A 21644-nucleotide genomic window follows, 5' to 3' on the forward strand; every position below is an offset into this window, starting at 1 on the left:
TTCAAGGAGGACCAATAGATCGACAATTTTATTGCCTAATATATGACTTCTGATTTAGAGATGCTGTCCGTAACACAAACATCAGAATCTAAAGTTTCCACCTCACTGAATGAGCTGGGAGATGAAAGGGAGCAAAGTAAAATTTTTAATATCAATGATGATCGTATAGTCCGGGAGGCAGCGACACTAATTTTTGTCCAACTTTAGCATGGCTAGTTTATTTTTTTTTTATAGTATTTGTGCTAAAATATAGCAAAATGGCCGTCAACTGTCGCACCACGTGTACAGGACCCGACAATAAAGTCTGAAATATGTAAAAAATAATGGTATACTTGACTTATATCAGCAAAGCTGAAACTTTTTGAAATATTAGTTTACTGCATAAAACGTAAGAAAAATGTAGTCAGCCACCTCATCTCGTGTGCGGTATGCGTCAGCTACGCATGTAAACGTGTTAAAAAAATGTAATCAGTTGACTTATATCAGTAAAGCTAAAATTTATTTTAAATGATAGTTTATTGCATAAAATGTAAGAAAAACACAGTCAGCCAGTCGTCAGAGTGTTCAAACGTCTAACTGACGCGTTTAAAGATGCAGCGCGGCAAGCGCGGCGAGTTGCATGCACCATACCGCGCAATACTGTTTCAAGGACTATTCTTCATGCACAGCCTATATCCGCAAAGCTGAACTTTTTTTAAAATAATAATCTACTATATAAAATTTAAGAGAAACACAATCAGCCAGTCTGCGGGGTGTTCAAACGTTTAGCTGACGCTATGAAAGCTCCACCGCGGCGAACGCAGGGAGCATCACGATGTTCGTATATTCGTCCAGTTCCGTCCCAGCGCAAGGGCAATTTTTGATTATTTATTATATTAATAGTCTTCAAACTTTCAAAAGTTATGTAGAATACGATTCTTCATAAAAAAGTATAAATTAGAATTTAATTTAATTGCAAATTAGTGGGTCGCATCAGTAAAATTAATGAAAGTTAATACTAATGAAAGTTAATTGAAGAAAATACTTGGAACAGAATTTTAATAATTTTAGCGTACTTTTACAGTATGTTTCAGCAAACTTTTAACACATTTTCTTATAAATAATATGTAGTTATAAAATAACAAAAATATTAATTTTAGTTTTATTTATTATTGATTCTAATAACAATTCTAATAACGGATTCTAATAACGGATTCTAATAACGGATTTTAATAACGGAATAACAATTTTCCTTTTGAGAATATTTTTCACTACCTAAATACATAAAATTTGAAAAGAAATCGGAGAGAGTGCCGTAATACTACATACATATTCACCTACAGTTTTATTCAATTAGTAAATTAGTAATTAATTACAAAAAATTACTAATTACGGAAAAATTAATATGTAATAGTTAGGTAAAAGTGAATTAGGGTAGACCGGGGCACGTTGTCACACGGGGCACGTTGTCACATCGGCTTTATTTAAAAAACTAATAACCAGAGGGCAGCACCCGTCATTCCCAAAACGTGTTAGTGTATGCCCATCTTTGGTGTGTTTACAGTGTTGAGATTGCTCCAGCCGTGTTGACGTAAAATCAACTTGAAAGTTTTTTGCGACCGTAAGTAAAATTTTATTGTCTAACATTCAACGTACTGGACATGAAGCTTATGTTTTTTCAGAATAGACCTTTATATTATCTTAAAGTATGTACTTTTACCTACCGCGTGCAATACCTAACCTTATGAATATCTCAAACGTGTCGGCCATGAGGCTGTTTGGCTTTAAAAAATGCCCTCGGGGCACGTTGTCACGAATTTTAATGTCATAGGTGCAATTGGGATATGGTGCGCTCCTACAAACAGAAAACTGCGAGAGCCGCAGTAGTCGATCTAGAAGTAATTCGTCTTGCTGTTAACGATCAATAAGTTGCGCATTCGAGTGGAATTCTTGTATTTAGATTAAGACGAAAACTTCGTGCTTTTTGTACTTTTTTGAAATAAAATAAATGTTTTTGTGAAGGATTTTACTTTTTTACATTGCAGCGCACTATAATATATTGATATTTACGTTGAATACAGTTTGGATAACATTTTGCATGCAATTACATTTGATGTGACAACGTGCCCCGGTCACGGGACACGTTGTCACAAGCGACCTGTCGTTATTTATTGTTATGTAACAACTGTAGAGTAACAATCACACAAAATTCGATACTGTCCAATTGAAGCTGAGGGTTCACTCGAAATTTTGGCATATCACAGTACTCTCAAATATTGAATGTAAAAAATACAAAAAATATTGAAAAAAATGTGTGACAACGTGCCCCGGTCTACCCTACGCATTACTAAAAAAAAGGTAATTTGTTAGATAAAAATTTCTAGTTACGTAAAAATTAGTATTTCGGCGAAAATGAATTTTTTGTATATAAAAATAAATTTTTTATTATTAAAATAACTAATAGTTTGTAAAGAATAAATTACTACTTATTTATGGGGGGCGGCAGTGTGGTCTAGTGGTAGAGCGCCAGACTCGTAATCTGAGGAACCAGGTTCGAGTCCACTAGAGCCATGGAAAGTTTTTTCCGAAAGCTGCGCCCTCCGTGCAAGATAGGTCTCTTGTGCGGGGCAAACTGGGTTCCGTCTTTCGGAAAGAGACGTTAAGCCGTTAGTCCAAAGGGTTAAAGTGAGAGGAGAAAGGGTAGTAGTGTGAAGGTTTGGGTAACGTTCCTTACAAAAACGCCTTGCAAACCCTGCGGGGATAAGCAATAAAGATAGTTTATTACTACTTATTTGAAAATTAATAATTAGTGGAAAATAAGTACTAATTTTTTTAATAAGGAATAATTAGTCTCAGGTAAATATACTTATTTTGAAAATTATTAATTGGTTTAATATAAATAACTTAATTATTGTAGTTAAACGTGATTAAAAAAAAATTATATTAATGTTAGATATATGTATATATACAACCTTTTATTTTTTACAAATATAGGGGAGACCGGGGCGAAGTCGTCATTGCAATTATCTCGAAATCTGTATGTTGTGTGAACTCGGCATTAATCAAGAGACACGGTAGTGTCTCGCGCCAAGTACGTGCGGAACGAGACCGACCGTTACTATACGTTTACGCGAGCTTTACTTCTGTAGTAACTTACGATAATTTCTTTGCGTAAACGGGATTTTCCTTCGCGTAAACGGAATTTTGTAGTAGCTTACGATAATTTACTCCGCGTAAACGAGCGAATTATCGTAAGTTACTACAGAAGTAACGCTCGCGTAAACGTAGTACGTGACTCTTTACGCGACGTGACGAGTTGCGAGTACTCGAGATGTTGAGATCTCAATAATGAGTGAACGGATTAAGTTCTAAGTAGGCTTGATCGATAGCTTGGGGTGGATTTATATAATAAAAGTGTTTTTATTTTTTTGCTACGTGCCCTACGAGCTGAGATATTGTGACGCAAAGTCTGAAATGTTAAATTTTACAATTAAGAAACGTCGTCGTCGGACAAAAATGGCGTCTGTACCTTTCCTATTTTTGACATAAGAGTGATGCCCGTGCAGACCGCATGCACTGCAGTGCACTCGTGCACTGTCGCAGTGCGTGACAATATTGTACGTACGTGTACGTTCTGCGCTCAGTGCAGATAGTGCGTTCATTCAGCCGGTTCAACGCGCTGCCATACTATTACTACGTTTACGCCAGCGTTACTTCTGTAGTAACTTACGATAATTCCTTCGCGTTACCGGGATTTTGTAGTAACTTACGATAATACACTCCGCGTAAACGAGTGAATTATCGTAAGTTATTACAGAAGTAACGCTCGCGTAAACGTAAGTCAGTTATAACCTAGAAATGGATAGTGTGTGATAGTCGTGGCCGTCGCCGCGTCGTGACAGATAGTGAAATATATAAGTATTGACCGTAGAGAGCTGATGCCGAGGAGATCTTTAAGAAGGAAGGTGTATCCACAAAATCGTACACGTACGTATATGCTGTCTTGTAAAAGTTGTCAAACTGTATGTTTACGCGAGCGTTACTTCTGTAGTAACTTACGATAATTCACTCGTTTACGCTGGATGAATTATCATAAGTTACTACAGAACCCCCGTTTACATGGAGGAATTATCGTATAAGTTATTACAGAAGTAACGCTCGCGTAGTACGTGACAGATAGTGTGTGTGTGTGTGTGTGTGTGCGCGCGTGCGCGTGCGCGTGCGCGTGTGCGTGCGCGTGTGCGTGTGCGTGTGCGTGTGCGTGTGCGTGTGCGTGTGCGTGTGCGTGCGCGTGCGCGCGCGCGCGCGTGTTGTGTGTGTGTGTGTGTGTGTGTGTGTGTGTGTGTGTGTGTGTGTGTGTGTGTGTGTGTGATCATCAATATATCATATAATATTATACATTAGAAGGTGCATCCAAAAACACACACGTATGCATATGCTCTTGTAAATGTCTTATAAATTGCTGTCTTGTAAAAGTTGAAGAGAACGAGAAAGTGATCTGGAGCGCAATTCGTATTGTAGGCAAGTTAAAATATTAATTGAATCGAGTCCATTATATTATGATAGACGTTGATTTTATATCTTGGTGTCTGGAAATATTAATTATTCACGAAAGCAATAACAATAAAATAAATTTTGGTAAATTTTATATTTGTATTCAGTAATCTCTAACATTTTAAAAAATAATTAAATTAAATATGTTCTTCTCACACACAAAAAAGATTAGACTCTAAAAGGATTAATTAATATTTAATCTAAATATATCGTAATAAAAATTATAATAGCAAAGTTTTTGGAAGTGGTGGACAAACCAGTTTATATTTTTAATGCAAACTACCTCGAATTTTTATATTCGTTGTCAGTCATCAGAGGATTTTTTCTGCAGATATTTGAAGACTGGCGGCTAATGGATTTTCTCGTGATTGAGCGCATACACGATTCTCTCTATTTAGATACTAACTTTTTGAATTCTGTTACACTGTGTGAGACTTTACTTTGGAGTATGGCAAACTCTTTGGTAATGAAGTTTTTAACAAGGTAAGATTTAAGATTATGCAATATAATTGTAATTAAATTATCGTTTGGGAATATTATATATAACATTAACATAATTATTTTTTAAGGTAATTATGAAGGAAAGGGGCTTTCTTACCGATTTGGCTGAAACTTCACAATTTTGTATATTTTGGTGCGTAAAATATAAATCTGTAAGTTAAAACTGTCGCTTTCAATTTTAGGAAAAACGTTACTTAAATTGACTGTTGCGTGGTTAGGATGTCTGTTATACCAACATAAAAGTACATGGAATTACAGTAATAGTGCAGTATAACAGCAATTTCTCACATAATAGTCTGGCGCCTTTATGTGTGTTCAATTATTTGACTTTGTATTTATATAGACTTTTCAATATACCAATTATTTTCTGCTTTAAAAAAAGCATTAACTCTATTTCTATTATCTTTCTTAACCATATAGTTAAAAAGCAGAAAATAATTAATATATTGAAAAGTCTATATAAATACAAAGTATAATAAATACAAGTCAAATAATAGCGCATAATTAAAATAAGGCGCCAGACTATTATAGGACAGGTTGCCGTTATACTGTATTATTACCGTAATTTCATGCACTTTTACGTCACTATGCATGATCATGTGCGTCTACATCATTTCGGTATGACAGTCATTCTAACCACGCAACTATCAATTTTAGTACTTAATAACTTTTTTTCTAATTGAGAGCGACAATTTTAACTTATAGATTCATGTTTTACGTACCAAAATACACAAAATTGTGAAATTTCAGCCAAATTGGTGAGGAAGCCCTCTTCTTTATAATTACCTTTTTTAAACCACATTTAACTGCAATAATTAAATTATTTATTTTATATTCAATTAATTAATAATTTTTAAAATACAAGTAATTTACCTGAGACTATTTATTTATTATTGAAAAAATTAATAATTATTTTCCACTAATTATTAATTTTCAAATAAATAGTAATTCATTTTTGATAAACTATTAATTATTTTAATAATAAAGAATATTATTCTACTAATTCATCCTCAGTCCTATTACTCGTGTCCGAGCGTGGTGACTTCTCTTCATATACATGTGTTGCGCACGTAGATTATACACATTGTTATATGGGACCTACAGTTTAACGCTGATTCCGAACGTTTTTTTTTTTTTTAATGTTCATGGCAAGAATACTCTCGGTCGTTTGCCATTGCCTTCCGAGAGGAGAACGAGCAAATATAATTTTTCTAGCTCTACCGGGGCTCGAACCCGGGACTTCGGCTCAATAGACCAGTGCGCCGTCTACTAGGCCACGCTCGTCCTCTACTAATTACCAGTTTACAAAAGAAATTAATTCATTTTCACCTAAATACTAACTTTCACAAACTAGAAATTTTTCTCTGACAAATTACCAATTCTTTAAGTAATCTACATATAATTCACTTTTACTTAAATATTATTAATTTTTATGTAAATAATGATTGAAATAATATTTTTCGCAATAATTATGCATAAAAGGGACATCCTCTCCGATGACCTTGACCTTGACATATGTTGTCAAGGTCACCCTCCTGAGTGACCTTCAGAAGTTTTTAGCCGGCGGTCGTTTTTTATTAAAAAGTTATTAACAAAAAAAGTTTGAAAAATATAGCAATTATTTTAAGTACTGAGAGGCATAAGCGACTAATATTACGTTTTTTTTTTAAAGCAGAGAATACTTTATTTCGCGAGAAAGTCGCTGCTTTACCAAAACACAACATTTAAAGCAGTAAATTGTTGATAAATTGAAGTCTTTTTGTTAAAGCAGAGAATACTTTATTTCGCGAAAAAGTCGCTGCTTTACCAAAACACAACATTTAAAGCAGTAAATTGTTGATAAATTGAAGTCTTTTATCCTTTCTCAGCTTGTATCTCCGAAACTATTTGAGTCCGGCCGCATGGAAATATATGAAGAATTTCAAACGTAAACAAACAGGGACTGCCGCACTTTCCACGCGAAACGAGGTGTCACATGGGTTCGTGGCGCGCTTTACAAGCTCGTTTAAGTAGAGGTGGTATTAAAGAAGATAAAGTTAGTCGATCATCTGTGTGAATATTTGTGGCGATATACAATAAACGAGCTTGTAAAGCGCGCCACGAACCCATGTGACAACTCGTCTCGCGTGAAAAGTGTATGCGTGAACTATTTCGACATATATATTAGTCATTTATGCCTTCCAATACTCAAAATAGCTGCTATATTTTTCAAACTTTTTTTATTTATAACTTTTTAATAAACAATGACCGCCGGCTAAAACCTTCTGAAGGTCACTCAAGAGGGTGACCTTGACAACATATGTCAAGGTCAAGGTCATCGGAGAGGATGACCCCCCTTTTAAGCATAATTACCATAATTTCTTTACAGTTTTTAGATAATTAAATCGCGTCGATTTAATTCTGGGGCAGGAAAGGGTTTTTAATGTTCCAATGATAGCTGTGTTTCAAGTCCGGCAAAAAATCAGTGCGCGGTTTATTAAGTTGGAATATATTCCAGCATATATATATATATACATATATATATATATATATATATATAATGGGGCATTCTTTCTCAAAACAGCCACCCCTCTGCGCATTTCATTTTTGAAGATAAAATGCTTTGCGAGGTCTTAAAATTTCCGTCGAAAACTCAATTTTTGGATGCCGTATGGCGATTTTCATTTACATTCAAGGGTGGGGCAGTATGACCAAAATATCGCTCAAACCACCCTAAAAAATAGGAAAGTATGCAAATAACATCTAAAATCTTAGCAGTTTCTATCAAATTCGATGCAACTTTGAAACAAAATGGTTTATGACATCCAATTAAATAGTTTTCAGACGTTACCCCCCATTATAATCAAAATCAACCCTTCAAAACCACCCCTGAATCATCGTTTCGACAAATTGACAATTATTCTAAAACAGAGTAAAAAAAATTGAAATAGAGTTCACGGGCCGTGAAATTCTTTCGGAATATATTTCAATCAAATTCACCCCCATAAGGATCATAACCAATCAATAAAAGTCATCCTTAACTATTATGCTGGAAAATTTGTAATTATCAACCCTCGGCTTCAGCTTTACCCGATGTACACCACGTGGAGGTAGCCGATTGGATTTTGTACATCATGCGGCCCTGAGAAGGGCCGTTTGGATTTTGTAGATCATGTGGCCCTGAAAAGGGCCGATTGGATTTTGTAAATCATGTGGCCCTCAAAAGGGCCGTTTGCATTTGGCTCTGCGTGTGTGGTGTGTGTGTGTGTGTGTGTGTGTGTGTGTGTGTGTGTGTGTGTGTGTGTGTGTACACATGTTCGCAAGTTTCAGTGTTGTATATCTTCTTTAACTTTTTCCATGTGGCCACCATTCGATTCCATGTTCAGCATTAGAATATCTCTTGATGATGACTTGTTTATTTGGTTTGTCTGAAAGAACGACAACCCCATGGTTCTTATTTATTTCTGGAACAGCTGGAGCATTTTCAAACCTCTTATTAATTTTCCTTCTCATTTTCTCATGATCATTCTTGCTAAAGTAAAAATGTTTATTGTTTGAAAATGATCTTTTGCCCAAGCGAAAAGAGATTCTGATGTTAACATTTCACATCCTGGTTTTGCAAGGAGACTTGTTCTATAAGATTCCCTTTTAAAAGTTGCACCAATGCCATCATAAGCACTTTTTCCATGAGCAGTTGCACTGTAATGCCATTCTGCTTCTATGCCAAAGTCTTCTTTATGATGGATTAGATTAGCAACCTGGTATCTATTTTTAAAATGTTGTTTGGCACCGTCTGTTATGTAAATAATTTTATTTACATCCTTTACTATCTTCTTAATTTCTGGGATTAATAACCCTTGTACAGTGTATACAGCTGCGGTATCATGTTTCAGGCTCGGTGACAAAAACACATTACTCTTGTGCATTAATTGGTCGTTTTCCTTCCAATAATATATAACATTGAACACCGTGCATTGATTATTATTGAAATGGAATGCTTGGGAAGCGTCTTGGCAAACATAGGAATAATTTTCGGAAAAGTCAAACATCACAATTACTTCATCCTTGCGAAGATTCAGCTTCTTTTCTGCAATAAAATTCGACTGTTCTTTTGCAATAAATGAATGACTTTTGAGAATTTGTAATTTAGTGCATAGCATGTTCATATAATCGTCGGTTTTCAATGTTTGCGTCAACAGGGTTGATCGATCAGTTCCAGCCCATACAGAACATTGTACCTCTAAAATCTGCGACGCTAGTAAGATTGAACTTAGCTTTTCGGAAAATTCGGCAGTGCCTGGACATTTTTTACAATTATCAAGCCAGCAATCGGGACTAGGCTGTTGACAAATTATTTTACTCAAACAATCTTTATAATTGTTAATAGGCATTTCTGTGTCCTTCGTAAGTACTTCTACGTCAATAGCATCTAGCATCAGTTTCACGTTCTGGTGAATGATACAGACACATACAGAGTGTGTACCAGCAGCACCAGCAAGGATACAATTTTTCGGCTTTAATTTAGCAAATGCACTAAAACTAATTTCATATTCTGCATACGAATCCTTAAACAGAGCGTATAGTTCTTTCAAACTTAATAATAGGAGTCGTTTCTGAACTAGCGTTCGCTTTCCATCTTTCTTCACAGATACGACATCCTTCATCCCGGGCATCAATCTACTATTAAGGTCACTGGTATAGAACTCAATTACCTTATCAACAGTGATTTGGGGTAAACTTTTTCCGCATTTTTTGGTTGTCTCACCTAATACACCGCGAATTGATTTTAATTCTTTTGATTTTGCTGCGGAATGTCTAGTCGTGTTAAATTCTTTTGCTATCTTCCTGATGCTCCAGGATGATGGAGCAGTAGTCAAGATTCGCAACCGAAGAGGATCATTCAAATCGAGACTATTGAATTTCTCTTTCAGACCATTCAGCATTTCTTCTAGCTCTTGTTCTCTATTTGATATCAGACTGTCGTCATCATCGTCAGAAGTGTATGAGGTATCAACAACCATTTCTATTGAACTGTCACCAAAGCCTAATGAAGAGGTACAATTATTGGATTCATCTATATACAGGTAATCTTTCACCATCTTTGTCTGAAACCTTTTATAACAATTGGAGCAAATCATAGAGGTTGGAGGCAAATTAGGAAATTGCTGTAAAATTCGACCAGACATTTTTCTTAGAGATTTGCCTATATGACCTTTTTCACCAGGCTTCGTGAAAAGATTTACGCATCTATCCTTATGCTGAGCACCGGACATTTTTCAAAAGTGTTTAAAAGCAAAAAAATTAGGAATTTTTTGCAGGAATCTAAAATTAACAACAAAAAATACTATTGTTTAGATAGAATCGATAATCCTGGTAAAATAATAAAACTTCAAGAATGAAAATAATATAACTTCCAAAACAGTAGTAACGAAACTTCTAAAATACAAAATACTAAAACTTCTTAAATGTAAGTGGCAGTACTTACTTCGAAATCCAAATAGTAGAATATTCCAATTCGAATGGAAAGCAATATCCGATTTGCAATAATTGAACTTTGGAAATACGAATAGTTTTCAGTTAGGTGATAGAGTAAACTGCAAGAGTCTGCTCACCGCGCAAACCAAGCAGTTAGGTTTGTCGCCGCCAGATGCCGTCGCGTAGAGCTACGAGCTTTGCGACGGCATCTGGCGGCGACAAACCTAACTGCTTGGTTTGCGCGGTGAGCAGACTCTTGCAGTTTACTCTATCACCTAACTGAAAACTATTCGTATTTCCAAAGTTCAATTATTGCAAATCGGATATTGCTTTCCATTCGAATTGGAATATTCTACTATTTGGATTTCGAAGTAGGTACTGCCACTTACATTTAAGAAGTTTTAGTATTTTGTATTTTAGAAGTTTTGTTACTACTGTTTTGGAAGTTATATTATTTTCATTCTTGAAGTTTTATTATTTTACCAGGATTATCGATTCTATCTAAACAATAGTATTTTTTGTTGTTAATTTTAGATTCCTGCAAAAAATTCCTAATTTTTTTGCTTTTAAACACTTTTGAAAAATGTCCGGTGCTCAGCATAAGGATAGATGCGTAAATCTTTTCACGAAGCCTGGTGAAAAAGGTCATATAGGCAAATCTCTAAGAAAAATGTCTGGTCGAATTTTACAGCAATTTCCTAATTTGCCTCCAACCTCTATGATTTGCTCCAATTGTTATAAAAGGTTTCAGACAAAGATGGTGAAAGATTACCTGTATATAGATGAATCCAATAATTGTACCTCTTCATTAGGCTTTGGTGACAGTTCAATAGAAATGGTTGTTGATACCTCATACACTTCTGACGATGATGACGACAGTCTGATATCAAATAGAGAACAAGAGCTAGAAGAAATGCTGAATGGTCTGAAAGAGAAATTCAATAGTCTCGATTTGAATGATCCTCTTCGGTTGCGAATCTTGACTACTGCTCCATCATCCTGGAGCATCAGGAAGATAGCAAAAGAATTTAACACGACTAGACATTCCGCAGCAAAATCAAAAGAATTAAAATCAATTCGCGGTGTATTAGGTGAGACAACCAAAAAATGCGGAAAAAGTTTACCCCAAATCACTGTTGATAAGGTAATTGAGTTCTATACCAGTGACCTTAATAGTAGATTGATGCCCGGGATGAAGGATGTCGTATCTGTGAAGAAAGATGGAAAGCGAACGCTAGTTCAGAAACGACTCCTATTATTAAGTTTGAAAGAACTATACGCTCTGTTTAAGGATTCGTATGCAGAATATGAAATTAGTTTTAGTGCATTTGCTAAATTAAAGCCGAAAAATTGTATCCTTGCTGGTGCTGCTGGTACACACTCTGTATGTGTCTGTATCATTCACCAGAACGTGAAACTGATGCTAGATGCTATTGACGTAGAAGTACTTACGAAGGACACAGAAATGCCTATTAACAATTATAAAGATTGTTTGAGTAAAATAATTTGTCAACAGCCTAGTCCCGATTGCTGGCTTGATAATTGTAAAAAATGTCCAGGCACTGCCGAATTTTCCGAAAAGCTAAGTTCAATCTTACTAGCGTCGCAGATTTTAGAGGTACAATGTTCTGTATGGGCTGGAACTGATCGATCAACCCTGTTGACGCAAACATTGAAAACCGACGATTATATGAACATGCTATGCACTAAATTACAAATTCTCAAAAGTCATTCATTTATTGCAAAAGAACAGTCGAATTTTATTGCAGAAAAGAAGCTGAATCTTCGCAAGGATGAAGTAATTGTGATGTTTGACTTTTCCGAAAATTATTCCTATGTTTGCCAAGACGCTTCCCAAGCATTCCATTTCAATAATAATCAATGCACGGTGTTCAATGTTATATATTATTGGAAGGAAAACGACCAATTAATGCACAAGAGTAATGTGTTTTTGTCACCGAGCCTGAAACATGATACCGCAGCTGTATACACTGTACAAGGGTTATTAATCCCAGAAATTAAGAAGATAGTAAAGGATGTAAATAAAATTATTTACATAACAGACGGTGCCAAACAACATTTTAAAAATAGATACCAGGTTGCTAATCTAATCCATCATAAAGAAGACTTTGGCATAGAAGCAGAATGGCATTACAGTGCAACTGCTCATGGAAAAAGTGCTTATGATGGCATTGGTGCAACTTTTAAAAGGGAATCTTATAGAACAAGTCTCCTTGCAAAACCAGGATGTGAAATGTTAACATCAGAATCTCTTTTCGCTTGGGCAAAAGATCATTTTCAAACAATAAACATTTTTTACTTTAGCAAGAATGATCATGAGAAAATGAGAAGGAAAATTAATAAGAGGTTTGAAAATGCTCCAGCTGTTCCAGAAATAAATAAGAACCATGGGGTTGTCGTTCTTTCAGACAAACCAAATAAACAAGTCATCATCAAGAGATATTCTAATGCTGAACATGGAATCGAATGGTGGCCACATGGAAAAAGTTAAAGAAGATATACAACACTGAAACTTGCGAACATGTGTACACACACACACACACACACACACACACACACACACACACACACACACACCACACACGCAGAGCCAAATGCAAACGGCCCTTTTGAGGGCCACATGATTTACAAAATCCAATCGGCCCTTTTCAGGGCCACATGATCTACAAAATCCAAACGGCCCTTCTCAGGGCCGCATGATGTACAAAATCCAATCGGCTACCTCCACGTGGTGTACATCGGGTAAAGCTGAAGCCGAGGGTTGATAATTACAAATTTTCCAGCATAATAGTTAAGGATGACTTTTATTGATTGGTTATGATCCTTATGGGGGTGAATTTGATTGAAATATATTCCGAAAGAATTTCACGGCCCGTGAACTCTATTTCAATTTTTTTTACTCTGTTTTAGAATAATTGTCAATTTGTCGAAATGATGATTCAGGGGTGGTTTTGAAGGGTTGATTTTGATTATAATGGGGGGTAACGTCTGAAAACTATTTAATTGGATGTCATAAACCATTTTGTTTCAAAGTTGCATCGAATTTGATAGAAACTGCTAAGATTTTAGATGTTATTTGCATACTTTCCTATTTTTTAGGGTGGTTTGAGCGATATTTTGGTCATACTGCCCCACCCTTGAATGTAAATGAAAATCGCCATACGGCATCCAAAAATTGAGTTTTCGACGGAAATTTTAAGACCTCGCAAAGCATTTTATCTTCAAAAATAAAATGCGCAGAGGGGTGGCTGTTTTGAGAAAGAATGCCCCATATATATATATATATATATGTATGTGTGTATTATATACACTGTAATTCGTTACTTATTAATTTCTATATTTGCGCACCAAGTACCTACCGCGCCTGACTCGCATTGCCGTTGATTATTTATTTCTGTATATGTCTTCGCATTCATTTTAGTTGTAATTTTGCAAATCGGTGTCTTAGAATTATAATTAAAAGCTGCCCATATCATCAAAGATCCACCGTCGCTGCTCATGGCAACATTTTTTCTTGTTATTATTGGCATGATTTGGGATAAGTAATTATTTGCAAAATATATCAGTGGAACTATAGAAATTTTATATTTTGTTTTGTAAAAAAACTTATTTAATTTAATAAAATAATTATTTTGTGGTTTTCTAGTAGAATCTAATTTTTTATTGTTCTTAAACATTTTGTTACCATCATTAGTTTATATTGTAAAAATATATAATTTTTTATTAAAAACCAAGCATGGATCTATAGAAATTTCGCTGTATATTAATACGATAAGAAACATATTAATTTAACAATTATTGATGCTTTTAGAATAATATAATTGTGAAAAATATGTACGAGTAAATATAAATTAGAAAGAAGTTCAGTTATTTGGCAGAAATTTATTTAAATACGTAATTTTCGACTAAAAAATAAAGAAAACGTATTTATAAGCATTTTTTTAAATCTAAATATATAATTATGTGCAAAATAATAGCACCGGCTGCAAAAATGAAGAAAATTCTAAATTTTAACAAAATTAATCAACTAAAAATTACTTTATTTTATTTATTAAATACACGTGGTCTGTCTAAAAAGTAATGAGACTGAATTTTTTTCTCAACAACTGGTAACACTGTAAAAACGAGACTACAGTAGACCGAGAGCTACATTCATACTCTACCTTCAGTTAAAATTTCAATTTGATAACATTAGCACGTGTGATTCTATAATCATTTGTATAACTGTATGTTTGGATGACGCGTCACGAAAATGGAACACAAAAAAGTCGAGCAGTATATAATTATGTAATAGTATATTAACTTTTACATAGGACATTTTTTATATAATCTTATCCTTTTTCAAAAATTAAGAAGTTAAAATAGATAAATAAAACTAATATATACATTTTAAAATTAATCCCTGATTTCAAAGATCTATACATATAATTGCACAAAATAATTTTTCATTAATTTTTTTAAATTTATTTATCTTATTACATTTATTTAGTTATTTTTTATCAATATCTTCCTAAATATGATAAAATAATTTGGAAAATATCCTTTTTTCAGATAATTGCTATTTATGTTCATATTTATATTTATACTATATTTATGTGTTCAAACAACTTATCAAGTTATAATAAAATTATGAACAGATAATGTATATCTTTGAATTATAGTTGTTGCTTAATTTATGTTTTATATACAGGGTGTATTAGATCACCCGTTCCATCCGATTTTTGCATAAACGCGAGATGACAGGAAGTTAGAGAGAAATTTTAAGCCCCAAATCCTATCCAAAGAATCGAAGAGAGTATTTTCGTTTTCCGGAACTGACCGGAAGTAGTGGCAACTGGGGTTAACTTTGAAATCTCAAATGGAAACATTTGTCGTGCAAGGGTATCACTGGACAGAGCTTGAAAAAAATATCTTTTTTTTTAACATAATCTCAGTATCTTTGAACGTTGACGAAAAACGACTGGAAAATTAAAAGGTGATGATGAGGAAAATTGAAATAATAACACAAAGTGTCACAAAGTTTCGTATTTGAAAAAGAAAACAGGGGAGATGTGTGTAAAACGGATAAAACGGCCTTCCCCTAGTTTTTACTAAATACACAACGCTATAATCGGGAGACTAAATGTTGTAAAGGTCGCTAGTGCATGGTAGAGTAAATGACGCCTTCTGTGAGGACAAAATAAGTAATTTTCTATTTTTATATGTTTTAATCTAAGGTGAGTCCAAGTTTCATTTGGTATTTTTCTTTTTTCCATGCAATGTTTCTAATCATTTATACATTTTTTATCTAGTGAACCTGAAAGCCGAAACATTTCAGAAATGTTTGATTTAAGTTCACTCAAGATTTTGTTTATACTTTGTTCATGCGGTTGCACTTTTGGATAAAACGGCCAATCTCACTTGTGGGTAAGACGGTCAGGGTCTTTTTACACCAATGCACGATATCTCGTATACTCTTTCACTTTATTTGTAATTTCAAGTTTAACAAATGAGGATAAAAGTTAGAAAATCGTGGAGGAATGACTGGAAGGGAAAAAATATGTAAAAAGCTGGAAATGGTGCCATGAGGACTGTGCCAACACTGAGACAGGAAAATTTATTTGTGACTCATGCAAATACAAATTGACTATTTGCCTACTAACTATAAGCCTAAATCAATTTTAAAGTAGGCCTATCTTTCTGTAGTTTTACATACCACAAGGATAAAAAATGGCGCAATGGCCGTTTTACCCTTGGAATGTGGGTAAAACGGCCAAAATGCAAACCTACAATTTTTCGTCTGTTACTGACTTTGAAATTGTAAAGGCTGCTTATATTTAATTCTTTCAATTAACACTAATGTTACTAAACACTCCTGACGGTATTTTGAATCCGAATATGGTTTCCTTTGGAAGTAAGATCAATTTATTGCTTAAGGCCGTTTTACCCACATCTCCCCTATCTTTTATTAGACCCTGCAAGTGTTCAAGTTGTCTTCCATCTTGATTCAAACAAAAACGGATTCAGTTTCTGATGGTATCTGTAGTTCTGTAGCTCGAAGGACTTCCACATCACTTAACGATGGCATGCTTCCTGAATACTCTCTTTCATGTCCTCTCTTGTCGTTGGACGTTGTTGGTAAACAATGTTTTTTATCCGTCCCTATAAAAAATAATCCATGGATGTCAAATCAGGAGATCGGACCGGCCAATCTACAGGACCTCCTTCACTAATCCATCTTTCACGAAAACGCCGATCCATAGTACTCCAAGCCACAAAAGCGTAATGAGCTGGACAGCAATCCTGTTGCATCCACATAATTCGAACACATGTAGGGTCTAATAAAAGCTGTTTCTTTTTTTCGGATACGAAACTTTGTATTATTATTTCAACACCACCCAACACCTTTCAATTTTCCAGTCATTTCTCCTCAACGGTTCTTTTTTCAAGCTCTATCCAACAAGCTCTACCCTACACGACATATGTTCTCAGTTAAGAGTTCAAAGTTGATCCCAGTTGCCACTACATCCGGTCAGTTCCAGAAAATGGAAATATCCTCATTCGATTCTTCCGATAAAATTTGAGGTTTAACATTTCTCTCCAACTTCTTATCCTCGGCGTTTACAAAAAAAATCAGGTGGGGCTGATAGTCTGATACTCCCTGTAGATCAAAAGATATAAAGACCATAAGAAAGAGATAGGTAGTATAATTCAAAAAAGATACGTCGTATAAAATTCAGAAATAGAAGTAGAGAATTGCATGCACTTAGATAATCAGTAGAGGCGTATATATATATATATATATATGTCGTAGGCAAATGGTTATTTTAGGAAAATAGCTTCTGACTAGGCAAATGCTATCTGCCTGGCCAAATAGCTTTCACCATTTATTCTTGCTATTTTCCTAGTCAAATGCTATTTTCCTAGGCAGATGCTATTTGACTAAACCGCTGTTAGGCAAATGGTATTCCGCGAAGCATGCATTGGTGGGTAATTCTTCAGTTTAGCTACCCCAGCACAGAAATCGATGAAATTAGGCTTATTCGACGCGTTTTTGCACGAAACGAAAGAATCTGGCAGAAAAAAGTGTCGCTCTGCCCCGCGAAGCGAGATATTAATCGTTAAAGTTGACAGGAATTAGGTTATGATTCCTGTCATATTACCGACGAGATGTAGCGACCATGAACATGCCCCGCGACAACTTCTCACTGATTTTAGAACACGCCTTCGGCGTATAGATTAGTGACGCGCTTTAAAAGTATTTAACTGTTTAAAGCGCGTCACTGAAGTGCACCAATGCATGCTTCGCGGAATACCATTTGCCTAACAGCGGTTCAGTCAAATAGCATCTGCCTAGGAAAATAGCATTTGACTAGGAAAATAGCAAGAATAAATGGTGAAAGCTATTTGGCCAGGCAGATAGCATTTGCCTAGTCAGAAGCTATTTTCCTAAAATAACCATTTGCCTACGACATATATATTGAACTGCATTCCTTCTTAACATGCTCTTCAGCTCGTGTCGAATATAATTATTTATATTCTAATGAAAATAATGTATTACAACTTTTGCGTCAATGCTTAAGCTGTGTTAGTCTCACGAGTCACTCAAAAATCAATTGGTGTTCTCCAGTCTTATTTCTTAGTGATATTTTAAAACTATTATATGAATAGAAAGGATTTATTGAAGATTAACTCAACTTTAACATCTAAAATGTGAAGAAACTCTAAATAATAATCCAAAGAATGTATCATTGTCACACGTTCTTTCTTGTTTAAAATGGCGAACGGTGACAATTATACAAGATGTACAAAAAGTGTTCAAACCCTTTAATTGTACGAAAACCGCATTTAAAAAAAAATGTTTTATGCAAGAGTTGTAGGGTTTTAAGTGATGCATTACATAGTAATATTAGTATAACCTTGAATAGTGTTATCAAGATCACATAAAGATCACCTGAAGTTTTTAAATAAAAACCTCCATTTTTTATTGCATATTATGTAGTTTACCTTGAGAGCCTTTCAAAAGACTATAACAAAATATTTTTTTATTAAATACTTTTCGAGTTATGGAGCTTGAAAGTTATAGTACTTCCAGCATTAGCATTACCCAAGGTCCAAGGTATACCAAGTAGAGATTACACGGTCAGATTTACGTCTCTTTTGTGTGTGTGTGTGTGTGTGTGTGTGTGTGTGCGTGCGCGTGCGTGTGTGCGTGCGCGTGCGTGTGCGTGGGCGTGTGCGTGTGCGTGTGTGTGCGTGTGCGTGTGCGTGTGCGTGTGCGTGTGCGTTTGCGTGTGCGTGTGCGTGTGCGTGTGCGTGTGCGTGTGCGTGTGCGTGTGCGTGAGCGTGTGCGTGTGCGTGTATGTATAGTCCTTATCTCTGCTGGCACACGCACACATAGCAATAAGGGTTTGGGCTAGTGTGACGAACTGTGAAATCCTTATCTCTGCTCACACACACACACACACACACACACACACACACACACACACACACACACACACACACACACACACACACACACACACACACCACACACACACACACGCGCGCGCACGCACGCACGCACGCACGCACGCACGCACACAAAGGAGGTGTAAATCCGTGTGATTTCTAGTTGATACATTTTGGGTAATGCTAATGCTGGCTTTCAAGTTCCATAATTCGAAAAGTACTTAATAAAAAAATATTTTATTACAGTGTTTTAAAAAGCTCTCGAGGTTGAAAAACTACATAAGTATGCAATAAAAAATGGGGGTTTTTATTTAAAAATTTCAAGGTGATCTTTACGTAACCTTGATAACGCTATTCAAGGTTATACTGATATTGCTAGGTAATACGTCACTTAAAACCCTACAACTTTTGTATAAAACATTTTTTTCGAAAATGTGTACTTTTCGTAAAATTAAGGAATTTCAATACTTTTTGTACACCCTATATATGATAGTGGCATTATACATGTAATATTTATTCCAATTAGCTTTTTAATATGATATATGACTGTGCAATACTGTGAGTGAACTCACGTGATAAGGGGAGATCATAACATGCCGGATCGTCTGGAAGCTTCATGAAGGGGGCTCAGATGGCCACGAATACAAAGCACAGAGAGAGAAGAAGCATGGCAGTAGATACCCCAGTCAGTGCTGGTGACAATGGGGCTGATGCTGCACCTGCGACACCATACAATCATTCACCCACGCAATCCTATCATTCTCTCACCTCGTACATATATCTACATTTACTACTACTTACCTAGAAAAAATTACAATGTTCTCTTATTAGCCTCGAAACGCTATACGTTAATGTTAAACCGTTTATCACCGGCGTATTTCGTATTCGGAAGACGCGCGAAAATCGTAATTAAAAACCATTTTGTTGTTTATATATACGCTATAGATATATCAATAGATTATAAATAGAGTTATATCATTATAAATAAATTTAAAAAATATAAATCGTATAATGTTATTTTTTTTTAAATACCCAGAAAAAAATATCTCTTAATGTCTTATATGCTCATATAAGAAGCGATCTTATATGCTCATATATGAATTTTGTCCTGATAAGAGCTTATATGGTCATATATGATTGTATAAGATTATATATAAGGACATATACATTTAAATAAGTTTCAGACAATTTTTATTTTCAAGTGTTATTTTTTAAGTGTGTCGTCAAATTTTAAATACGAAAAACAATTCCCATCGAATACCATCTATCGGATACTTTGAGATGCAATATTGTGATCTGATCATATATAATCTTATATGATGACTATATAAGTTCATATATGATTATATTATTTTCAGTTTGTTGAGATTAAGGCGCTCCGGTGAGTACATGAAAACTAGGCTAGTGAGCTTTCAAGCATAGAAAAGCCGCTTATTCTAAATGGGATAAATCACTTCACTTTTGATTCTATAGCTTTTGAAAAAATATACACTTAATTTATCAATGCTTTATTCTTATTGAAGTTAACAGTTTTTTTTCAATACATATTGACTATATATAGTCATATATGATTATATATATATATTTACATATATATAATCTCTATGTTTACATATATACATATATATTTACATATATATAATCTCTATGTTCATATATGCGATTATATATGACTATATATAATTACATATGATCATATAGAGCAGTGCTCGGAATTAGATGCTCTTTTCGGGCCGATTCTCGAGGCGACGCCTCCTATCCCCCCACTACCGCTCGCGGCTCGCCGGCCGAGCTGCCGATCGCGCGCGTGACGCTGTGTCTCAGGAGCGTCCCTATGTAGAAATACGTTGGGATCGTACCTTCCGCCAAATCATCTCTAAAATTTATATACACAATATAGTTATAATATATTAGATATGTTAAAGTAATATACATTTTTGTGACAGTAATATGTAATAATTACAATTTGGCGATAGCTTTCCACATCACCCGTGAGATACTATTGTTGATGCGTTTTTTTTTAAGTGGTTTCCCCAGTAGGCCTATTCCACTAAAAGATAATGAGGATAATGAAATATGTGGCTTGGCAGGAAAGCAAAACTTTATATATTATATAAAAGATATTATATAAAGTGAAAAATAATCAGAAGACATTAAAACAACCAATTTGTAAGAAATTTTATTTTGATCTTCTGGGTCGTTTGCACGATTCTACTAGGGATGGTATATCCACACAGATTTTAGAAGAACTAGCTCGCATCAGCGACGACAATGATGCATCGCTCAAAGAGGAACGTTTTTCTGTTTTTATGAATTTCATTTTGGAGAAAGAGCATTCGCATAAATATGTGGACCCAAACATGGAGAAAATTTTAAGACCGAAAATTCTAAGACGTGGATAACACGATGCATCTAAAATTTTGAAGAATTCGACCCCTTTTTCTAATCGTGCCTTTAGAGAAAGATTACATCGCAAATCGCAAAGTTCTGCCTGAAATTCTAGGCTTTGTTCCTCGATTTGCACAGTGAGAGGATTCTCAAAAAGTAATAAATCTTTTCTTAGCGTCTCGAAATCACTGAAACGCGAATGATTTATTAGAGCTAATAAATCAATTTCATTCGCGTTTCAGTGATTTCGAGACGCTAAGAAAAGATTTATTACTTTTTGAGAATCCTCTCACTGTGCAAATCGAGGAACAAAG

The 21644-nt window shown here is 34.9% G+C and overlaps 1 protein-coding gene across 4 annotated transcripts in view; it reads right to left on the minus strand.

The window, feature by feature from the left end:
- Nucleotides 1-21644, minus strand: part of LOC139780034 (uncharacterized) — a 200439-nt gene that overhangs the window by 112734 nt on the left and 66061 nt on the right. The window contains exons 3-4 of one of the 4 annotated variants that reach the window (XR_011720086.1): nucleotides 19515-19661; nucleotides 15954-17149 (exon numbers count right to left, since the gene is read on the minus strand). The exons of 1 other annotated variant lie outside the window; for it this stretch is intronic. The gene's annotated coding sequence lies outside the window, so the exon portion shown is untranslated. Of the gene's footprint in view, nucleotides 1-15953; nucleotides 17150-19514; nucleotides 19662-21644 lie in introns of those variants that run through there. 2 more of the 4 variants (XR_011720085.1, XR_011720087.1) reach the window with 2 other exon arrangements.

This window comes from Temnothorax nylanderi, unplaced genomic scaffold, assembly GCF_030848795.1.
Source record: "Temnothorax nylanderi isolate EJ_2023f unplaced genomic scaffold, tnyl_v1.0 TNYL_tig0258_pilon, whole genome shotgun sequence".
Taxonomy (NCBI): domain Eukaryota; kingdom Metazoa; phylum Arthropoda; class Insecta; order Hymenoptera; family Formicidae; genus Temnothorax; species Temnothorax nylanderi.